This window comes from Staurois parvus, unplaced genomic scaffold (assembly GCF_062004578.1).
Source record: "Staurois parvus isolate SC_StPar_1 unplaced genomic scaffold, SC_StPar_1.0 ptg000462l, whole genome shotgun sequence".
Taxonomy (NCBI): Eukaryota; Metazoa; Chordata; class Amphibia; order Anura; family Ranidae; genus Staurois; species Staurois parvus.
In genome coordinates, this window is record NW_028318258.1 from 469946 (window position 1) to 494641 (window position 24696).

Consider the following 24696-nt stretch of genomic DNA (forward strand, 5'->3'; position numbering starts at 1 on the left):
CCTTAAAAAACTCTTTGGTTGCTTTTGCAGTATGCTTTGGGTCATTGTCCATCTGCACTGTGAAGCGGCGTCCAATGAGTTCTGAAGCATTTGGCTGAATATGAGCAGATAATATTGCCCGAAACACTTCAGAATTCATCCTGCCGCTTTTGTCAGCAGTCACATCATCAATAAATACAAGAGAACCAATTCCATTGGCAGCCATACATGCCCACGCCATGACACTACCACCACCATGCTTCACTGATGAGTTGGTATGCTTAGGATCATGAGCAGTTCCTTTCCTTCTCCATACTCTTCTCTTCCCATCACTCTGGTACAAGTTGATCTTGGTCTCATCTGTCCATAGGATGTTGTTCCAGAACTGTGAAGGCTTTTTTAGATGTCGTTTGGTAAACTCTAATCTGGCCTTCCTGTTTTTGAGGCTCACCAATGGTTTACATCTTGTGGTGAACCCTCTGTATTCACTCTGGTGAAGTCTTCTCTTGATTGTTGACTTTGACACACATACACCTACCTCCTGGAGAGTGTTCTTGATCTGGCCAACTGTTGTGAAGGATGTTTTCTTCACCAGGGAAAGAATTCTTCGGTAATCCACCACAGTTGTTTTCCGTGGTCTTCCGGGTCTTTTGGTGTTGCTGAGCTCACCGGTGCGTTCCTTCTTTTTAAGAATGTTCCAAACAGTTGTTTTGGCTACACCTAATGTTTTTGCTATCTCTCGGATGGGTTTGTTTTGTTTTTTCAGCCTAATGATGGCTTGCTTCACTGATAGTGACAGCTCTTTGGATCTCATCTTGAGAGTTGACAGCAACAGATTCCAAATGCAAATAGCACACTTGAAATGAACTCTGGACCTTGTATCTGCTCATTATAACTGGGATAATGAGGGAATAACACACACCTGGCCATGGAACAGCTGAGAAGCCAATTGTCCCATTACTTTTGGTCCCTTAACAAGTGGGAGGCACATATGCAAACTGTTGTAATTCCTACACCGTTCACCTGATTTGGATGTAAATACCCTCAAATTTAAGCTGACAGTCTGCAGTTAAAGCACATCTTGTTATTTTCATTTCAAATCCATTGTGGTAATGTATAGAGCCAAAAATGTTAGAATTGTGTCGATGTCGCAATATTTATGGACCTGACTGTATATACAGTCAGGTCCATAAATATTGGGACATCGACACAATTCTAACATTTTTGGCTCTATACACCACCACAATGGATTTGAAATGAAACGAACAAGATGAGCTTTAACTGCAGACTGTCAGCTTTAATTTGAGGGTATTTACATCCAAATAAGGTGAACGGTGTAGGAATTACAACAGTTTGCATATGTGCCTCCCACTTGTTAAGGAACCAAAAGTAATGGGACAGAATAATAATCATAAATCAAACTTTCACTGTTTAATACTTGGTTGCAAATCCTTTGCAGTCAATTACAGCCTGAAGTGTGGAAAGCATAGACATCACCAGACGCTGGGTTTCATCCCTGGTGATGTTCTGCCAGGCCTCTACTGCAACTGTCTTCAGTTCCTGCTTGTTCTTGGGGCATTTTCCCTTCAGTTTTGTCTTCAGCAAGTGAAATGCATGCTCAATCGGATTCAGGTCAGGTGATTGACTTGGCCATTGCATAACATTCCACTTCTTTCCCTTAAAAAACTCTTTGGTTGCTTTTGCAGTATGCTTTGGGTCATTGTCCATCTGCACTGTGAAGCGGCGTCCAATGAGTTCTGAAGCATTTGGCTGAATATGAGCAGATAATATTGCCCGAAACACTTCAGAATTCATCCTGCTGCTTTTGTCAGCAGTCACATCATCAATAAATACAAGAGAACCAGTTCCATTGGCAGCCATACATGCCCACGCCATGACACTACCACCACCATGCTTCACTGATGAGGTGGTATGCTTAGGATCATGAGCAGTTCCTTTCCTTCTCCATACTCTCTCTTCCCATCACTCTGGTACAAGTTGATCTTGGTCTCATCTGTCCATAGGATGTTGTTCCAGAACTTTGAAGGCTTTTTTAGATGTCGTTTGGCAAACTCTAATCTGGCCTTCCTGTTTTTGAGGCTCACCAATGGTTTACATCTTGTGGTGAACCTTCTGTATTCACTCTGGTGAAGTCTTCTCTTGATTATTGACTTTGACACACATACACCTACCTCCTGGAGAGTGTTCTTGATCTGGCCAACTGTTGTGAAGGGTGTTTTCTTCACCAGGGAAAGAATTCTTCGGTCTTCCACCACAGTTGTTTTCTGTGGTCTTCCGGGTCTTTTGGTGTCGCTGAGCTCACCGGTGCGTTCCTTCTTTTTAAGAATGTTCCAAACAGTTGTTTTGGCCACGCCTAATGTTTTTGCTATCTCTCTGATGGGTTTGTTTTGTTTTTTCAGCGTAATGATGGCTTGCTTCACTGATAGTGACAGCTCTTTGGATCTCATCTTGAGAGTTGACAGCAACAGATTCCAAATGCAAATAGCACACTTGAAATGAACTCTGGACCTTTTATCTGCTCATTGTAATTGGGATAATGAGGAAATAACACACACCTGGCCATGGAACGGCTGAGAAGCCAATTGTCCCATTACTTTTGGTCCCTTAATAAGTGGGAGGCACATATGCAAACTGTTGTAATTCCTACACCGTTCACCTGATTTGAATGTAAATACCCTCAAATTAAAGCTGACAGTCTGCAGTTATAGCACATCTTGTTTGTTTCATTTCAAATCCATTGTGGTGGTGTATAGAGCCAAAAATGTTAGAATTGTGTCGATGTCCCAATATTTATGGACCTGACTGTATTTAATAAAATACTTACATGCTCTACTCAGTGGTTTTGCACAGAGCAGCTCTGATCCTCCTCTTCCTGGGTTCCCTGTCGGCACTTCTGGCTTTCCCCACCTGAGAAGTGCCACCACAGCAAGCTGTTTGCTATAGGGGCTCTGGTACAAGCTCGCTCCCCAGTCCTACTCTCTGCGTTCATGAGTGTAGCACTACATCCTCAGGGGCTGCTGAGTTTTGGGTCCCGTAAGCTTTGCACGGTCAGGCAACATGCATTTTTCCCGCATTCCTAACCCCAAAAACCATTACACAGCTCATCCACTCCCTCATCATATCACGACTCGACTACTGCAACTCCCTTCTCACTGGCCTGCCTCTCCGCTGGTTATCCCCGTTTCAGTCGATCCTGAATACGGCTGTAAGGGACCACCCAGCTGTACCTCCAGCAACCCACCGGTGAGGTGCTTCCAGCATATCTAAGTCCCAGAGCACTTGTTCACCAGGGCCCCTGATGGTGGGGATGGACTTGTAGCGCTCTGAGACCAGGTTGCAGTTACTGGGCACACTCACCACTGAGAGGGGTATCCGCCAGGGGCTCCCGCAGAGGAAGAGCCTAATGTGAGAAGGCTGGGAGATTCCGACGGGATGGATGGATGGCTGAGCGAGTGTGAGGTCAGGCAGGCCGGGTCGGTAACTATGGGGACGGTGCGGTACAAGGCAGCGGGCGGAGAGTAGTCGGGTCACATGCCAGGTCAACAACAGCAGGTCAGGTCCAATAGGGTGCATCCAGGAGAGAGGTCAGGCAAGCAAGGGTCAGGACAGGGGAAAACAGCAAGGTCAGGGCACAATCCGGGTCAGCAACTCACTTATACACAGGTTCACAGGATACAGGATACTAGAAGACCAGAAGGCACTGAATGACAGCTCAGGGCCATTTAAATATCCCGCCCTGCGCTGTCATTGGTGCCAAGCGCGCGCCCGCGGTCTCTACCGCGCATGTGCGAACTCGATTGCCGCGCTCGGCCAGGTCCCAGTGCCCGCGTCCCTGCACAGGGCAGTGCACTGCACCTGCGCCGAGCCCAGTGCTGCGGCGATCCCCGACAACGGCTGCCAGACTCATTCATCTTTCCAACCGCTCCGTTTCCGCCACCCCCCTCTGCCAATCCCTCCACTGGCTTCCGATTGCGCAACGGATCAAATTCAAAATCCTAACACTGACGTACAAAGCCGTCCACCATACTGCCCCAAACTACATCACTGACCTAATATCAAAGTACCGCCCAGCACGCACACTCCGCTCCTCAAAAGACCTCCTTCTCTCTAGTTCCCTGGTCTCCTCCTCCCATGCCCGCCTCCAGGGTGTCACCCATCCTCTGGAACTCCCTGCCCTAACCCATCAGATTATCACCTACTCTCCTCTCCTTTAGGCGCACCCTGAAAACCCATCTCTTCAGGGAAGCCTATCCCACCCCCTGCTAACTTGCCGACCTCCTCCACTCTTCCTACCACTCCATCCCCCACAGCTATCTCCTCCTGTGCCCCTATCCCCTCCCTCCTAGATTGTAAGCTCGAAAGAGCAGGGCCCTCAATCCCGTCATGTTTTGCATTGTATTGGTATTGTTCTGTCACATGTTCTGTCCCCCTTTGTAATGTACAGCGCTGAGTGAACTATTGGCGCTTTATAAATACTGTATAATAATAATAAAATAATAATCTTCACATGCACAGAGTTAGTAATTCAGTCTTTGAGCTTGTTTTTAATTGTTTTAATTAAGGACTTAGCAACTTGGATGGGGTCTAGGGGTATATTGGATGCCCAAGGAACTGCAAACTTGAGGACAAATGTCTTAACAACGTGTACACTGTACAAAAGCTGTGCATCCAAAAATAGCACTGTCTCTGTTAAGGAGCACTGAAGTCCCCTTGGTGTACCTCCTCAGACCAAAGGATGAGTCCCCCTCTTGACCCAGCTCCACTGAGGGTATCCCTGGGCAAGATTCCAAGATCTAGTAGCACAGTGGGTAAATGGTTAGAACTTCTGCCTGGCAGTACTAGGGTCATTGGTTCAAATCCCAACCACGGCACCACCTGCCTGGAGTTTGCATGTTCTCCCTGTGCCTGCGTGTGTTTCCTCTGGGTACTCCAGTTTCCTGCCACACTCCAAAGACATGCTGGTAGGGTAATTGGCTCCTGTCTAAATTGGCCTTAGTATGTGTATGTATGAATCTCAGGGATTTTAGATTGTACACTCCTTGAGGGTTAGAGACTGATGTGAGTGTACAATATATATATATACAGTCATGGCCGAAATTGTTGGCACCCTTGATATTTTTCCTGAAAATCAAGTATTTCACACAAAAAAGGTATTGCATTAACACATGTTTTGCTATACACATGTTTATTCCCTTTGTATGTATTGGAACAAATATAAAACAGAGGCAGAAAAGCAAATATGACATAATGTCACACAAAACCCCAAAAATGGGCTGGACAAAAGTATTGGCACCCTTAACTTAATATTTGGTTGCACACCCTTTGGAAAACATAACTGAAATCAGTCGCTTCCTATAACCATCAATAAGCTTCTGACACCTCTCACCCGGAATTTTGGACCACTCTTCCTTTGCAAACAGCTCCAGGTCTCTCTTATTGGAAGGACACCTTTTCCCAACAGCAATTTTAAGATCTCTCCACAGGTGTTCAATGGGATTTAGATCTGGGCTCATTGCTGGCCACTTCAGAACTCTCCAGCGCTTCTTTGCCATCCATTTCTGAGTGCTTTTTGACGTATGTTTGGGGTCATTGTCCTGCTGGAAGACCCAGGATCTTGGACGCAAACCCAGCTTTCTGACACTGGGCCCTACAGTGCGACCCAAAATCCTTTGGTAATCCTCAGATTTCATGATGCCTTGCACACAGTCAAGGCACCCAGTGCCAGAGGCAGCAAAACAACCCCAAAACATCATTGAACCTCCACCATATTTTACCGTAGGTACTGTGTTTTGTTCTTTGTAGGCCTCATTCCGTTTTCGGTAAACAGTAGAATGATGTGCTTTACCGAAAAGCTCTATCTTGGTCTCATCTGTCCACAAGACGTTTTCCCAGAAGGCTTTTGGCTTACTCAAGTACATTTTGGCAAACTGTAGTCTTGCTTTTTTATGTCTCTGTGTCAGCAGTGGGGTCCTCCTGGGTCTCCTGCCATAGCGTTTCATTTCATTTAAATGTCGACGGATAGTTCGCGCTGACACTGATGCTCCCTGAGCCTGCAGGACAGCTTGAATGTCTTTGGAACATGTTTGGGGCTGCTTATCCACCATCCGGACTATTCTGCGTTGCAATCTTTCATCAATTTTCCTCATCCGTCCACGACCAGGGAGATTAGCTACAGTGCCATGGGTTGCAAACTTCTTGATAATGTTGCGCACTGTGGACAAAGGCAAATCTAGTTCTCTGGAGATGGACTTGTAACCTTGAGATTGTTGATATTTTGCCACAATTTTGGTTCTCAGGTCCTCAGACAGTTCTCGTCTCCTCTTTCTGTTGTCCATGCTTAGTGTGGCACAGACAGACACACAATGCAAAGGTTAAGTGAACGTCTCTCCTTTTTATCTGCTTTCAGGTGTGATTTCTATATTGCCCACACCTGTTACTTGCCCCAGGTGAGTTTACAGGAGCATCACATGCTTGTAACATTCTTATTTATCCGCAGTTGTGAAAGGGTGCCAATACTTTTGTCCAGCCCATTTTTGGAGGTTTGTGTGACATTATGTCGAATTTGCTTTCTTTCCTCCCTTTTTTTGTTTTGTCCCAATACACACAAAGGGAATAAACATGTGTATAGCAAAACATGTGTTAATGCAATACGTTTCGTGAGAAATACATGATTTCCTGGAGAAATATCAAGGGTGCCAACAATTTCGGCCATGACTGTATGTAAAGCGCTGCGTACATTGATTGTGCTATATAAGTACTTGCAATAAATAAATAAACTGACTAACTAGTTGGGTCTTGCACCTGACCACTCTCTCCCTTTATCTAGCCCAGGGGGTGTAAAAGTACTCACACTGTCCTGTCAGTTTGATGAGTTAAAGCTGCTTTCAGGCCTTACCCTGGGCTGGCTGCTTCCCAGCTGACAGGTTGTCCTCCCTTGGAGATGGTGGAGTGGAGATACTTTTGTCCAGCAAACAGCCTGTAGGTAGGCTCCCCTCCCTGGGGCCCCCTCCTAGGATTCACACTCCCACCTTCCTCTCCATCCATCAAACACACTACTGCTGCACAAACTCTGCCACATTTAAGGGTTGTCCATGGTCACTTTGCCTGGCCTTCTGCCAGGGGATTAGCCAAGTTCCCCTAAACATGCAGACCTAGGCCTCCTCCACCCCTCTTCCAGAAAATTCTATAAGTTTCTGGAATGGTGGGAGGGCTCCAGAAGCCCTGACCTGTAGTACCTCCCAGCCTGTCCTGAGGTGAACTCACTACCTCACTCCCAGGCTGACTCATCCCAGGCTGCTACCCAGCCTCTGTCTTACAGAAATAACAACCTAGCTACCTAGAGAGCGCTACATCAGACACAGCAGAGCCGGACTCAGCCGAACCCCCCGCTCCCTCCTCACAAGCTGTGATTGACAATGGCTCCCACTGCTGTGTCTCAGCCAATGAGGATGGAGAGGCCCAGGAAAGCTGAGTCTCCTATGTACATCGCTATACAGAGATCAGGCTCAGGTGAATATTAGGGGAGCTGGGAGGCTGCTGCACACTGAAGGGTTTTTAGCTTCATGCATACAATGCATGAAGGTAAAAAACCTTAAGCCTTTAGAACAACTTTAAGATCAACAATAGCAGGGAGGCCACCAGGGTGCTGCATCAAAATTCTGCATTGGGGCACCATGATCTGCAGTTACACACCTGATAGATACCATTAAAGTCCCGTTTTTCTAAAACTGAGTGAAGTAATATGACATTTAGGTAAATGTGTCATCAAAATATACAGAGAACTTTTGCAGAAAGTGGTGAGCAAAAGTAAAATGTAGTAACTTGTTTGTTTCCAGTGTAACCTTTGAAGAAATCAAATTAACTATTTTAAAAGAGAAGTATGGACTTTGTAAAAAAAAATATACACCCCTCGCATTTTGTAAATATTTTTTATATCTTTTTCATGTGACAACACTGAAGAAGTGACACTTTGCTACAATGTAAGTGTACAGCTTGTATAACAGTGTAAATTTGCCCTCCCCTCAAAATAACTCAGCACATAGCCATTAATGTCTAAACTGCTGGCAACAAAAGTGAGTACACCCCTAAGTGAAAATGTCCAAATTGGGCCCAAAGTGTCAATATTTTGTGTGGCCACCATTATTTCACAGCACTGCCTTAACCCTTTTGGATAAGGAATTAAGCAGAGCTTCACAGGTTGCCACTGGAGTCCTCTTCCACTCCTCCATGACGATATCACGAAGCTGGTGGATGTTAGAGACCTTGCACTCCTCCACCTTCCATGTGAGGATGCCCCACAGATGCTCAATAGGGTGACGTCCTCCCACTCTACTTGCGCATGCGCACCCTCGGGATGGACACAGTGGATCACCGATCACTGTAAAGAGCAGATAACGTCGGCTCTGTCATGTGATCAGCTGTGTTACACTGCGCCAACCTACTCCATGCTAGTCATCGTAATTTTAGTGCTAGATGCCTGTTTGTAATAAGCCTCAACCTAGAACCTGCAAAAAAAAGGAGAAGAAAAAAGGCCGCACACCTAAAAAACTAACCTCAAAAGAAATTTATTATGCACCATAAACAGTAATAGGCCATCGGAGACATGATAATCCTGCATGACAGAGGACTCTACCCCCCGAGATATCAAGAGGGAACCATCAGGGATGGACAAAGGATGGAGTCGGTCCTTTGGGACTAATCTGACCCAACACCCAATCCCTGACCCAAACCACCCCACCAATCCTAACCAATCCCCCAATACCTCCACAAGGAACTCCTCCCCTAGATAGAGGACCCTCACATCGCACCATCCCACTCACAAAAGAGAGAGGAGGAGCTGAGGGAGATAGTACCAGCCCACTGACACCCCCAACCCCCCAAAACCCACTAGATGGAGAGTAAGCCTACTGCACACACCGGGGGTTCCTGGAAGTGCCAACCATATAGATATATTACACAGCTAAACAACAAACATCAATGCATAAACATATAGCATTAGAATATATAGCAATATGCAAAGGCCAGTGTGGACATGGCCATTGGCCAAAGAGGATCACAAGGTATAAAGTCACTGTACAGGGCAAAAGCCTCAAAGTCCATGCAAGACGTGGTATAAATAAACTCTTGTGTGACCAGAACCAGATGGATGGAGGCCGTAATGAAGGTAAGGCAATGGAAGGTATTGCATGAGAAAAATGGATAAAACTGGTGCAGCCTGTTGAAATCAATCAGCTGATAGCCAGAGAAGCAATGACAGCCATGGAGTGAGGATGGTCAGCTTGTAACTGGGAGTTCAGTACTATAGTACACAGTAGCCAGCCTATGCGATAGAGGATATTGTAGGAGTAAATAAGCAACATGAACTCGTATGACCAGTCCAGCCCATGATCTGTACAACTGATATGATTAAAGTAGCATCACAAATCGCTATAACTCACAGTCTGATAGGACCCCTGGGTCCTGTGATGATAAAGGCTGAAATAACAATGGTACCTCCAAGTCCAGCAAAAAATCTGCCTGCACTAACATGGATGGTGGCCAGACCTCAAGTTCAAGCCTAGCAAACGGCTCAAGAATAGATGTATGGCTGTGAAAGGTCTAGATATGAACCACAGCATGTGGAGATGGCATGTGGATGTCAGAGAGAGTGGGTAGGCACGTGTCAGCTTACGCATTTTGTCCCGCCCACTTCGGGGACTTCTTCAGAACTATAGCTGTCTGTATCTTTTTTTCTATAAATATAGACATATAACTATTTTTTTCTGGTCTTAACCAAAAGATGACAAGCCTGCCCATCACGACAAGGTAGACTCTTTTAGGGCAGGACCTACACTGAACTACACTACGCTAACTTACTCGATGCTAGTCATCGTATTTTTAGTGTTAGATGCCTGTATGTAATATGCCTCAACCTAGAACCTGCCTTCTTCCTTTCCAGACTTGTTTACCGAGATCTACAAAAGAACAATCCTTTTCATTCACAAAACGGAGAACAAATTTAAAATGGCTGTTGCTGGTATTATATGACGGGTGATGCAGTGGTCAGCAATGGTCACCTGTAATGGCACATTTCCCCTTCTTTGATCAATTCTGAGCTCTCTTCCACATACATACATCCACATTAGCCCGCAATAAGGCAGGTGAAGTGTACAAGATGGGAGACTCCCCAAGATGTGTCTATTACCTGATTAGACTTGGAAAGACACTAGGGGTATTGTCCCCAATCTCCCACACATATTCATATCTCTAGCATACTGAAATAGAATAAAACAAAGAGTCCACTTTTTCCTTCAGGTTTTAATGTACACACCATTGTGTAATGAACCACACGTCACTCTCTGACCAAGCATCGATGTCTGTACAAAACACTAATTGAAAATAATTGACCTTCAGTCTCAAAGGTCTAAAGCAGTTTAACCGCTTGCCGACCCCCCGCAGTGTTTTTACTGCGGCAGGGCGGCACCTGTACGCACAGCGCCGTCTTTTAATGTCGCTGTGCAAAACAGGTAGGAGTAGCGCACAAGACTTTATCTCTTGGGATCAGCGTGTTCCTGTGAAGTACACACCCCCGCCCCCTAGTAAAACACTCCCCTCACACATTTAACCCTTTCTTTACCTAATAAAAGTTAACCCCTTCCTCCCCAGTGCCATTAGTACTGTGTCAGTGTTTTTTTTTTTTGGTGTCACTGGGGATGTCAGTGCCCCTAGTCAGTTCACCCCCAGTGTCAAAATGTCCGCCGCAGTCCTGCCATAAGTCGCTAATCACTGTCATAAATCGCTGATCACCACCATGAGTCGCTGATTGCCGCCATTATTAGTATAATAAAAAAAAAAATCCCAGTATCTTTCCCGCCATTTGTAGACGCTATAACTTTCACGTAAACCAATTAATTTATACGTATTGGGATTTTTTTTAAGCAAAGACATGTCGCAGAATACATTTTGGCAGAAATTTATAACTAAATTTGATTTTTACATTTTTTTTACTGGACATGTTTTTTGTCAAAATCATCAGCCTTTTCTTTTTTATAGCGCAAAAAATAAAAAACGCACAGGCGATCAAATACCACCGAAAGAAAGCTCAATTTGTGGGAAAAAAAAGATGTAAATTTCATTTATGTACCGTATTGCATGACCGCGCAATTGTCCGTTAAACTAGCGCAGCGCTGTATAGCAAAAAATGGCGATAATTGCAGTATCTATACCATAGTTTGTAGACGCTATAACTTCCACACAAAGCAATCAATATACACTTATTGGGATTTTTTACCAAAAACATGAAGCAGAATACATTTTAGCCTAAATGTATAACTAACTTTGAGTTTACTATATATTTTTTATAGCTGGAAGTAAAAAACATTGTTTTTCTTCAAAATTTTTGGTCTATTTTTGTTTATAGCGTGAAAAATAAAAAGCGCACAGGTGATCAAATACCACCGAAAGAAAGCTCTATTTGTGCGAAAAAAAGGACGCAAATTTCGTTTGGGAGCAGCATTGCATGACCGCGCAATTATCAGTTGATTTAGTGCAGCGCCCAGTAGCAAAAAAGAGGCCTGGTCAGGAAGGGGGGTAAATCCTCAGGAGGGCAAGTGGTAAATTATAGTGAAGTTTGTTCACAGAGAACTGCCTTTGTCGCCCTCCTCATCTCACCAGTCCCCAGTTTTACTGACATAGAAAAATGCTCACAATAGTGTATTACAATAAATAATTGTATGTTAAATAAAAAAAAGTTTTTATTTAGAATTAAAATTCCAAAACATCTGAATAGAGCCCATGGCAGCAACAGGGGAAATGACAACACTCAGGGTATTGTGGTCACCCCCTGAAGGAGGACACCCCACCCATATTCCACCTATCAGGCCATGCATAACACCCCAGTTATCCCACCAGACCGCACCCAACTGGGAGGAGGTGCAATCAATCCTGAACTTCGTGAACCCAACAAGAAGGCCGAGGCTTCCTGAGAGCTATGCGCCACCAACATTCCTGTCCTGCCACAGTTTCAGAGCTTCCCCGAGAGGTAGCCTCACTCCATTCCTTCAGATGAAGAGTGTCTACTCTCTGCTTAAAAAACCTGTGCTAATACACTATTACAAGCATTATTTCTATGTTGGTAACACTGAGGACTGATCAGAAGAGAAAAATGACCAAGGCAGTCCTATGACAGCAGACCTAACAGCATGAGGACCCAAAGAGAAAGCCGCCACCCTACCTGGACACCTGATCAACATCCGTGGGTCAGCAGAGAAATCTCCAGAGTCGTGTCGTGGCCAGAGAGTATACCCCTGTAAACATTAGATCAGAGAAATGTTGCCGGCATGAAATAGAAGGAATAAACGTGTAACATAAAAAATGCTGATAACATACAAAGCCACTTTAAAATAGTTTGTACAGATTACTGTCTGCATCTTTTTTTCTCTATAGACATATAACTATTTTTTTCTGGTCTCTCTATATGAAATCTAGGAGTCTTTTAGTTGAATCTCATGGTCAAAAATGAAACTGCCCAGAGACAATACATTCTTTCTCCAGTTTTGACATTTTTAACCAAAAGATGACAAGCCTGCCCACCACGACAAGGTAGACTCTTTCAGGGCAGGACCTACACTGAACTACACTACGCTAACCTACTCGATGCTAGTCATCACCCTATACCTCCAAGAGCAGAGCGTCTACTCTCCGGCTAAAAAAATTTCTGCTAATACACTATTACGAGCATTATTTCTTGTACTAAAAGTTTTATTGAACAGAGTGAAAGAAACATACAAATCATGACAAATCATATGATAGAAAGCAGCACCAGACAACAGAGGACAAGGAAACACCACACAGAAACACAGGAATAGACATATAAGGCCCACACAGGGATCCAGATGACACATTATAAGACAGGGGGCTACGAAGCCCACAATCACGTTATAAGATACATAAGATACCTTCGAGAAAAGCATCAAAAACACAGAGAGAGCCTCGTCCTCTTGAAGAAATATTTTCCCTGAGAATTATAGAACTATCAGATAACAACAACAAATGACAAGCAATTGGTCTATTTGGAACAAACCATGTAAAAGAAGGAAGAAAGAAAAAAAGTGAGAGAAAATCCAAAGAGGACCAAGGATTCAGGAACCCCAGACCCCCCCACTCCAGAAAAGACAGGAAAAAAAGGAGGAAAAGAACAAAGGGAAGAAAGAAACAGACCAGCAAAAGAAAAGAAGTTTGTCTGACGGGAGGGCCGGGAGACACGACCCCCACATAGGGGGATTGAAGGGGAAAATCCCAACACATCAAAGATTAGTAAGCTTCGTGTTAAAAGGAGAAATTGGGTGGTAGTCCACCCAAGGTTGCCAAGCTGAAAGAAACCTATCATGATTATGCTCCAAAACTGCCATCAATTTTTCATTAATAAAGACGCCTTGGATCCTAGACCTGACCTCCTCAAATTGTAAAGTGGGGGACTTCCAAGAGCTGGCAATAGTCTGCTTAGTGGCCATAAACAAAACAAAAGTTGACAAGCGAGAGGGTCAACGAGGTAGGCCATGGAGTGGCTTAAAAAGCAACGCTTCAATAGGGTCTTTTTTTAGATTAATAGACGTAACTGAATATATGAGATTGTAAACCCTAGTCCATAATCGGTGGGCCACTGGACAGGTCCACCAAATATGGAGCATCGTACCCTCTAGAGAACAGCCATGAAAACACTGCGAGTCATGATCTGGTATAAATTTAGCTAATCGAGATGGGGTAAAATACCATCCCGAGATCACCTTAAAGGAATTCTCTAACGCCGGTATATTCCGAGAGCATCGAGAAACCGCTTGTCACATAGGCCCCCAATCCTCAATCAAGGGTGCAACAAAATGACATATTTCCAAATATGGAAATATCACTGAGGGAGGAATAGCATGACTCTCGAAGTTGCGCGAATGTATGCAGACACCGACCAATGAGTGATCAGATGTAAAGCAATGGATTATTTACCAAAGAAATGCCATCTCATCAGAATTCCCCGGGGGAAAAAGCGGACAGTTGAATAACTGTAGAAGAGGTAAATGTGGGGAGAGTAGTCCCGCCGAATACTTACATGAGTCCCAGATTTTCAAAGAATGAGCCATAACAGGTTTCAATGGTTTAGGACAGGGGTCCTCAACTTTTTAAACTGGGGGCCAGTTCACTGTCCCTCAGACCGTTGGAGTGCCGGACTATAGTTTAAAAAAAAAACTATGAACAAATGCGGACACAGTACAGGAGATGACCAGAGACTGCGGACATAGTACAGGAGATGACCAGAGACTGCGGACACAGTACAGGAGATGACCAGAGACTGCGGACACAGTACAGGAAATGACCAGAGACTGCGGACACAGTACAGGAGATGGCCAGAGACTGCAGACACAATACAGGAGATGTCCAGAGACTGCGGACATAGTACAGGAGATGACCAGAGACTGCGGACACAGTACATGGGATGACCAGAGACTGCGGACAGTACAGGAGATGACCAGAGAGTGAGAGGAATAGTGCCCCATCATTGGTTTCAGTGGGAGGAATAGGGTCCCATCATTGGTGTCAGTGGGAAGAATAGTGCCCCATCATTGGTGTCAGAGTAAAGAATAGTGCCCCATCATTAGTGTCAGTGGGAGGAATAGTGCCCCATCATTGGTATCAGTGGGAAGAATAGTGCCCCATCATTGGTGTCAGAGTAAAGAATAGTGCCCCATCATTGGTGTCAGTGGGAGGAATAGTGCCCCATCATTGGGGTCAGTGGGAAGAATAGTGTCCCATCATTGGTTTCAGTGGGAGGAATAGTGTCCCATCATTTATTTCAGTGGGAAGAATAGTGCCCTATCATTGGTGTCAGTGGGAAGATTAGTGCCCCATCATTGGTGTCAGTGGGAAGAATAGTGCCCCATCATAGGTGTCAGTGGGAAGAATAGTGCCCCATCATTGGTGTCAGTGGGAAGAATAGTGCCCCATCATTGGTGTCAATGGGAAGAATAGTGCCCCATCATTGGTGTCAATAGGAAGAATAGTGCCCCATCATTGGCGTCAATGAGAAGAATAGTGCCCCATCATTGGTGTCAGTGGGAAGAATAGTGCCCCATCATTGATGTCAGTGGGAAGAATAGTGCCCCATCATTGGTGTAAGTGGGAGGAATAGAGACCCATCATTGGTGTAAGTGGGAAGAATAGTGCCCCATCATTAGTGTCAGTGGGAGGAATAGTGCCCCATCATTGGTATCAGTGGGAAGAATAGTGCCCTATCATTGGTGTCAGAGTGAGGAATAATGCCCCATCATTGGTGTCAGTGGGAAGAATAGTGCCCCTTCATTGGTGTCAATGGGAAGAATAGTGCCCCATCATTGGTGTCAGTGGGAGGAATAGTGCCTCATCATTGGTATCAGTGGGAATAGTGCCCCATCATTGGTGTCAGTGGGAGGAATAGTGTCCTGTCATTGGTGTCAATGGGAGGAATTGTGCCCCATCATTGGTGTCAGTGGGAAGAATAGTGCCCCATCATTGGAGTAAGTGGGAAGAATAGTGCCCCATCATTGGTGTCAGTGGGAAGAATAGTGCCCCATCATTAGTGTCAGTGAGAGGAATAGTGCCCCATCATTGGTATCAGTCGGAAGAATAGTGCCCCATCATTGGTGTCAGAGTGAGGAATAATGCCCCATCATTGGTGTCAGTGGGAAGAATAGTGCCCCATCATTGGTTTCAGTGGGAGGAATAGTGTCCCATCATTGGTTTCAGTGGGAAGAATAGTGCCCCATCATTGGTGTCAGTGGGAAGAATAGTGCCCCATCATTGGTGTCAGTGGGAGGAATAGGGTCCCATCATTGGTGTCAGTGGGAGGAATAGTGTCCCATCATTGGTTTCAGTGGGAAGAATAGTGCCCTATCATTGGTGTCAGTGGGAAGATTAGTGCCCCATCATTGGTGTCAGTGGGAAGAATAGTGCCCCATCATAGGTGTCAGTGGGAAGAATAGTGCCCCATCATTGGTGTCAGTGGGAAGAATAGTGCCCCATCATTGGTGTCAATGGGAAGAATAGTGCCCCATCATTGGTGTCAATAGGAAGAATAGTGCCCCATCATTGGCGTCAATGGGAAGAATAGTGCCCCATCATTGGTGTCAGTGGGAAGAATAGTGCCCCATCATTGATGTCAGTGGGAAGAATAGTGCCCCATCATTGGTGTAAGTGGGAGGAATAGAGACCCATCATTGGTGTAAGTGGGAAGAATAGTGCCCCATCATTAGTGTCAGTGGGAGGAATAGTGCCCCATCATTGGTATCAGTGGGAAGAATAGTGCCCTATCATTGGTGTCAGAGTGAGGAATAATGCCCCATCATTGGTGTCAGTGGGAAGAATAGTGCCCCTTCATTGGTGTCAATGGGAAGAATAGTGCCCCATCATTGGTGTCAGTGGGAGGAATAGTGCCTCATCATTGGTATCAGTGGGAATAGTGCCCCATCATTGGTGTCAGTGGGAGGAATAGTGTCCTGTCATTGGTGTCAATGGGAGGAATTGTGCCCCATCATTGGTGTCAGTGGGAAGAATAGTGCCCCATCATTGGAGTAAGTGGGAAGAATAGTGCCCCATCATTGGTGTCAGTGGGAAGAATAGTGCCCCATCATTAGTGTCAGTGAGAGGAATAGTGCCCCATCATTGGTATCAGTCGGAAGAATAGTGCCCCATCATTGGTGTCAGAGTGAGGAATAATGCCCCATCATTGGTGTCAGTGGGAAGAATAGTGCCCCATCATTGGTTTCAGTGGGAGGAATAGTGTCCCATCATTGGTTTCAGTGGGAAGAATAGTGCCCCATCATTGGTGTCAGTGGGAAGAATAGTGCCCCATCATTGGTGTCAGTGGGAGGAATAGGGTCCCATCATTGGTGTCAGAGGGAGGACTAGTGCCCCATCATTGGTATCAGTGGGAGGAATAGTGCCCCATCATTGGTGTCAGTGGGAAGAATAGTGCCCCATCATTGGTGTCAGTGGGAAGAATAGTGCCCCATCATTGGTGTCAGTGGGAGGAATAGTGCCCCATCATTGGTGTCAGTGGGAAGAATAGTGCCCCATCATTGGTGTCAGTGGGAGGAATAGTGCCGAAGCCCAAACAAAAGGCAAAATTTGGTGTAGTAAAATACGGAGTGTATGAGGTGGAACCCGAACAGGGAACACTTGAAAAGGATACAATAATTTCAGAAGGTAGGTCATTTTAATCGCATGAGCCCTACTGAACCATGATAAGGTCATGGATTGCCAAGAAGAGATCAACTTGGTAAGCTGAGAAAGTAGGGGAAGAATATTTGCCGGGTATAACAAATCATAAGAAGGTGTAAGTTTAACTTCCCAATAAGGAAGAGCGGAGGTCCATTGAAATGGAAATTGGGATTGAAGATGCGCCACAGCCCATTGAAGAAGGGAAATATTCATAGTCATTGACTTCATAGGATTCACATGTAAACCCGAGAGATGAGCAAAATAAGTAAGAAGCGAAAGGAGATTAGGGAGAGAAACAAATGTTGAAGAGAGATACATCAGGATATCGTCCGCAAAAGGCACAATCGTATGATGTACCCACATCAACACAAGACCCGAAATGTCCCCATGAAGCCGAATACGAACAGTTAGGGGATCTAGGGCCATGATAAAAAGAAGAGGAGACAAGGGACAACCCTGAGGCGTACCACCCCTAATTTGAAACCGAGAGGATTCAACCCCATGATAGCGAACTGTAGCGAACGGAGTACTATAAAGTCTATAAATCCACCGAAGAAAATAAACTTCTACACCCCATCTCCGCAAGGAAATCTGCAAATAATTCCAAGAAAGAGTGTCAAAGGCTTTAGTCATGTCCAAGGACAAAAACATAAGATCACGGGATCGCATCCGAGCGAAGTGACTGATTAAAACAGAGCAGCGGATATTATCAGCCGCCTGGCATCCAGGTACGAAACATACTTGATCTTTATCAGTCAAAGTAGGGATTAACGCATTCAGTCTAGTGGCCAGAGTTTTAGTCAAACTTTTGAGGTTCACAAAGAAATAGGCCGATCATTTGACCAAGATTGCTGAACGAGCATTATTTCTATATTGGCAACACTGAGGACTGATCAGAGGAGAAGAATGACCAAGGCAGTCCTATGACAGCAGACCTAACAGCATGAGGACCCAAAGAGAAAGCCGCCACCCTACCTGGACACCTGATCAACATCCGTGGGTCAGCAGAGAAATCTCCAGAGTCGTGTCGTGGCCAGAGAGTATACCCCTGTAAACATTAGATCAGAGAAATGTTGCCGGCATGAAATGGAAGGAATAAACGTGTAGCATTAAAAATGCTGATAACATACAAAGCCACTTTAAAATAGTTTGTACAGATTACTGTCTGCATCTTTTTTTCTATATAGAGATATAACTATTTTTTTCTGGTCTGTCTATATGAAATCTAGGAGTCTTTTAGTTGAATCTCATGGTCAAAAATGAAACTGCCCAGAGACAATACATTCTTTCTCCAGTTTTGACATTTTTAACCAAAAGATGACAAGCCTGCTCACCACGACAAGGTAGACTCTTTCAGGGCAGGACCTACACTGAACTACACTACGCTAACCTACACGATGCTAGTCATCACCCTATACCTCCAAGAGCAGAGCGTCTACTCTCCGCCTAAAAAAACTTCTGCTAATACACTATTACGAGCATTATTTCTTGTACTAAACGTTTTATTGAACAGAGTGAAAGAAACATACAAATCATGACAAATCATATGATAGAAAGCAGCACCAGACAACAGAGGACAAGGAAACACAACACAGAAACACAGGAATAGACATATAAGGCCCACACAGGGATCCAGATGACACATTATAAGACAGGGGGCTACGAAGCCCACAATCACGTTATAAAATACATAAGATACCTTCGAGAAAAGCATCAAAAACACAGAGAGAGCCTCGTCCTCTTGAAGAAATATTTTCCCTGAGAATCATAGAACTATCAGATAACAACAACAAATGACAAGCAATTGGTCTATTTGGAACAAACCATGTGGAAGAAGGAAGAAAGAAAAAAAGTGAGAGAAAATCCAAAGAGGACCAAGGATTCAGGAACCCCAGACCCCCCCACTCCAGAAAAGACAGGAAAAAAAAGGAGGAAAAGAACAAAGGGAAGAAAGAAACAGACCAGCAAAAGAAAAGAAGTTTGTCTGACGGGAGGGCCGGGAGACACGACCCCCACATAGGGGGATTGAAGGGGAAAATCCCAACACATCAAAGATTAGTAAGCTTCGTGTTAAAAGGAGAAATTGGGTGGTAGTCCACCCAAGGTTGCCAAGCTGAAAGAAACCTATCATGATTATGCTCCAAAACTGCCATCAATTTTTCATTAATAAAGACGCCTTGGATCCTAGACCTGACCTCCTCAAATTGTAAAGTGGGGGACTTCCAAGAGCTGGCAATAGTCTGCTTAGTGGCCATAAACAAAACAAAAGTTGACAAGCGAGAGGGTCAACGAGGTAGGCCATGGAGTGGCTTAAAAAGCAAAGCTTCAATAGGGTCTTTTTTTAGATTAATAGACGTAACTGAATATATGAGATTGTAAACCCTAGTCCATAATCGGCGGGCCACTGGACAGGTCCACCAAATATGGAGCATCGTACCCTCTAGAGAACAGCCATGAAAACACTGCGAGTCATGATCTGGTATAAATTTAGCTAATCGAGATGGGGTAAAATACCATCCCGAGATCACCTTAAAGGAATTCTCTAACGCCGGTATATTCCGAGAGCATCGAGAAACCGCTTGTCACATAGGCCCCCAATCCTCAGCAGATTTCCATCTGAAGCTCCACAATCCATTGTACGCAATTGGTAGGTAAAGGTTCAGCCATATGATTCTGGATTGATAAATAAACATGAGAGAGGGCACCTTTAGTGGAAGTCGACGCCTTACAAAGCGATTCAAAACCAGATAAAGTTCGGGGGGAATCCCGTCTGCGAATCAAGGGTGCAAGAAAATGACATATTTCCAAATATGGAAATATCTCTGAGGGAGGAATAGCATGACTCTCGAAGTTGCGCGAATGTATGCAGACCCCGACCAATGAGTGATCAGATGTAAAGCAATGGATTATTTACCAAAGAAATGCCATGTCATCAGAATTCCCCGGGGGAAAAAGCGGACAGTTGAATAACTGTAGAAGAGGTAAATGTGGGGAGAGTAGTCCCGCCGAATACTTACATGAGTCCCAGATTTTCAAAGAATGAGCCATAACAGGTTTCAATGGTTTAGGCCAGGGGTCCTCAACTTTTTAAACTGGGGGCCAGTTCACTGTCCCTCAGACCGTTGGAGTGCCGGACTATAGTTTAAAAAAAAAACTATGAACAAATGCGGACACAGTACAGGAGATGACCAGAGACTGCGGACATAGTACAGGAGATGACCAGAGACTGCGGACACAGTACAGGAGATGACCAGAGACTGCGGACACAGTACAGGAGATGACCAGAGACTGCGGACACAGTACAGGAGATGGCCAGAGACTGCGGACACAATACAGGAGATGTCCAGAGACTGCGGACACAATACAGGAGATGTCCAGAGACTGCGGACATAGTACAGGAGATGACCAGAGACTGCGGACACAGTACATGGGATGACCAGAGACTGCGGACACAGTAAAGGGGATGACCAGAGAGTGAGAGGAATAGTGCCCCATCATTGGTGTCAGTGGGAGGAATAGGGTCCCATCATTGGTGTCAGAGGGAGGACTAGTGCCCCATCATTGGTATCAGTGGGAGGAATAGTGCCCCATCATTGGTGTCAGTGGGAAGAATAGTGCCCCATCATTGGTGTCAGTGGGAGGAATAGTGCCCCATCATTGGTGTCAGTGGGAAGAATAGTGCCCCATCATTGGTGTCAGTGGGAGGAATAGTGCCGAAGCCCAAACAAAAGGCAAAATTTGGTGTAGTAAAATACGGAGTGTATGAGGTGGAACCCGAACAGGGAACACTTGAAAAGGATACAATAATTTCAGAAGGTAGGTCATTTTAATCGCATGAGCCCTACTGAACCATGATAAGGTCATGGATTGCCAAGAAGAGATCAACTTGGTAAGCTGAGAAAGTAGGGGAGGAATATTTGCCGGGTATAACAAATCATAAGAAGGTGTAAATTTAACTTCCCAATAAGGAAGAGCGGAGGTCCATTGAAATGGAAATTGGGATTGAAGATGCGCCACAGCCCATTGAAGAAGGGAAATATTCATAGTCATTGACTTCATAGGATTTACATGTAAACCCGAGAGATGAGCAAAATAAGTAAGAAGCAAAAGGAGATTAGGGAGAGAAACAAATGTTGAAGAGAGATACATCAGGATATCGTCCGCAAAAGGCACAATCGTATGATGTACCCACACCAACACAAGACCCGAAATGTCCGCATGAAGCCGAATACGAACAGTTAGGGGATCTAGGGCCATGATAAAAAGAAGAGGAGACAAGGGACAACCCTGAGGCGTACCACCCCTAATTTGAAACCGAGAGGATTCAACCCCATGATAGCGAACTGTAGCGAACGGAGTACTATAAAGTCTATAAATCCACCGAAGAAAATAAACTTCTACACCCCATCTCCGCAAGGAAATCTGCAAATAATTCCAAGAAAGAGTGTCAAAGGCTTTAGTCATGTCCAAGGACAAAAACATAAGATCACGGGATCGCATCCGAGCGAAGTGACTGATTAAAACAGAGCAGCGGATATTATCAGCCGCCTGGCATCCAGGTACGAAACGTACTTGATCTTTATCAGTCAAAGTAGGGATTAACGCATTCAGTCTAGTGGCCAGAGTTTTAGTCAAACTTTTGAGGTTCACAAAGAAATAGGCCGATCATTTGACCAAGATTGCTGAACGAGCATTATTTCTATATTGGCAACACTGAGGACTGATCAGAGGAGAAGAATGACCAAGGCAGTCCTATGACTGCAGACCTAACAGCATGAGGACCCAAAGAGAAAGCCGCCACCCTACCTGGACACCTGATCAACATCCGTGGGTCAGCAGAGAAATCTCCAGAGTCGTGTCGTGGCCAGAGAGTATACCCCTGTAAACATTAGATCAGAGAAATGTTGCCGGCATGAAATGGAAGGAATAAACGTGTAGCATTAAAAATGCTGATAACATACAAAGCCACTTTAAAATAGTTTGTACAGATTACTGTCTGCATCTTTTTTTCTATATAGAGATATAACTATTTTTTTCTGGTCTGTCTATATGAAATCTAGGAGTCTTTTAGTTGAATCTCATGGTCAAAAATGAAACTGCCCAGAGACAATACATTCTTTCTCCAGTTTTGACATTTTTAACCAAAAGATGACAAGCCTGCCCACCACGACAAGGTAGACTCTTTCAGGGCAGGACCTACACTGAACTACACTACGCTAACCTACACGATGCTAGTCATCACCCTATACCTCCAAGAGCAGAGCGTCTACTCTCCGCCTAAAAAAACTTCTGCTAATACACTATTACGAGCATTATTTCTTGTACTAAACGTTTTATTGAACAGAGTGAAAGAAACATACAAATCATGACAAATCATATGATAGAAAGCAGCACCAGACAACAGAGGACAAGGAAACACCACACAGAAACACAGGAATAGACATATAAGGCCCACACAGGGATCCAGATGACACATTATAAGACGGGGCTACGAAGCCCACAATCACGTTATAAAATACATAAGATACCTTTGAGAAAAGCATCAAAAACACAGAGAGAGCCTCGTCCTCTTGAAGAAATATTTTTCCTGAGAATCATAGAACTATCAGATAACAACAACAAATGACAAGCAATTGGTCTATTTGGAACAAACCATGTGGAAGAAGGAAGAAAGAAAAAAAGTGAGAGAAAATCCAAAGAGGACCAAGGATTCAGGAACCCCAGACCCCCCCACTCCAGAAAAGACAGGAAAAAAAAGGAGGAAAAGAACAAAGGGAAGAAAGAAACAGACCAGCAAAAGAAAAGAAGTTTGTCTGACGGGAGGGCCGGGAGACACGACCCCCACATAGGGGGATTGAAGGGGAAAATCCCAACACATCAAAGATTAGTAAGCTTCGTGTTAAAAGGAGAAATTGGGTGGTAGTCCACCCAAGGTTGCCAAGCTGAAAGAAACCTATCATGATTATGCTCCAAAACTGCCATCAATTTTTCATTAATAAAGACGCCTTGGATCCTAGACCTGACCTCCTCAAATTGTAAAGTGGGGGACTTCCAAGAGCTGGCAATAGTCTGCTTAGTGGCCATAAACAAAACAAAAGTTGACAAGCGAGAGGGTCAACGAGGTAGGCCATGGAGTGGCTTAAAAAGCAACGCTTCAATAGGGTCTTTTTTTAGATTAATAGACGTAACTGAATATATGAGATTGTAAACCCTAGTCCATAATCGGCGGGCCACTGGACAGGTCCACCAAATATGGAGCATCGTACCCTCTAGAGAACAGCCATGAAAACACTGCGAGTCATGATCTGGTATAAATTTAGCTAATCGAGATGGGGTAAAATACCATCCCGAGATCACCTTAAAGGAATTCTCTAACGCCGGTATATTCCGAGAGCATCGAGAAACCGCTTGTCACATAGGCCCCCAATCCTCAGCAGATTTCCATCTGAAGCTCCACAATCCATTGTACGCAATTGGTAGGTAAAGGTTCAGCCATATGATTCTGGATTGATAAATAAACATGAGAGAGGGCACCTTTAGTGGAAGTCGACGCCTTACAAAGCGATTCAAAACCAGATAAAGTTCGGGGGGAATCCCGTCTGCGAATCAAGGGTGCAAGAAAATGACATATTTCCAAATATGGAAATATCTCTGAGGGAGGAATAGCATGACTCTCGAAGTTGCGCGAATGTATGCAGACCCCGACCAATGAGTGATCAGATGTAAAGCAATGGATTATTTACCAAAGAAATGCCATCTCATCAGAATTCCCCGGGGGAAAAAGCGGACAGTTGAATAACTGTAGAAGAGGTAAATGTGGGGAGAGTAGTCCCGCCGAATACTTACATGAGTCCCAGATTTTCAAAGAATGAGCCATAACAGGTTTCAATGGTTTAGGCCAGGGGTCCTCAACTTTTTAAACTGGGGGCCAGTTCACTGTCCCTCAGACCGTTGGAGTGCCGGACTATAGTTTAAAAAAAAAACTATGAACAAATGCGGACACAGTACAGGAGATGACCAGAGACTGCGGACATAGTACAGGAGATGACCAGAGACTGCGGACACAGTACAGGAGATGACCAGAGACTGCGGACACAGTACAGGAGATGACCAGAGACTGCGGACACAGTACAGGAGATGGCCAGAGACTGCGGACACAATACAGGAGATGTCCAGAGACTGCGGACATAGTACAGGAGATGACCAGAGACTGCGGACACAGTACATGGGATGACCAGAGACTGCGGACACAGTAAAGGGGATGACCAGAGAGTGAGAGGAATAGTGCCCCATCATTGGTGTCAGTGGGAGGAATAGGGTCCCATCATTGGTGTCAGAGGGAGGACTAGTGCCCCATCATTGGTATCAGTGGGAGGAATAGTGCCCCATCATTGGTGTCAGTGGGAAGAATAGTGCCCCATCATTGGTGTCAGTGGGAGGAATAGTGCCCCATCATTGGTGTCAGTGGGAGGA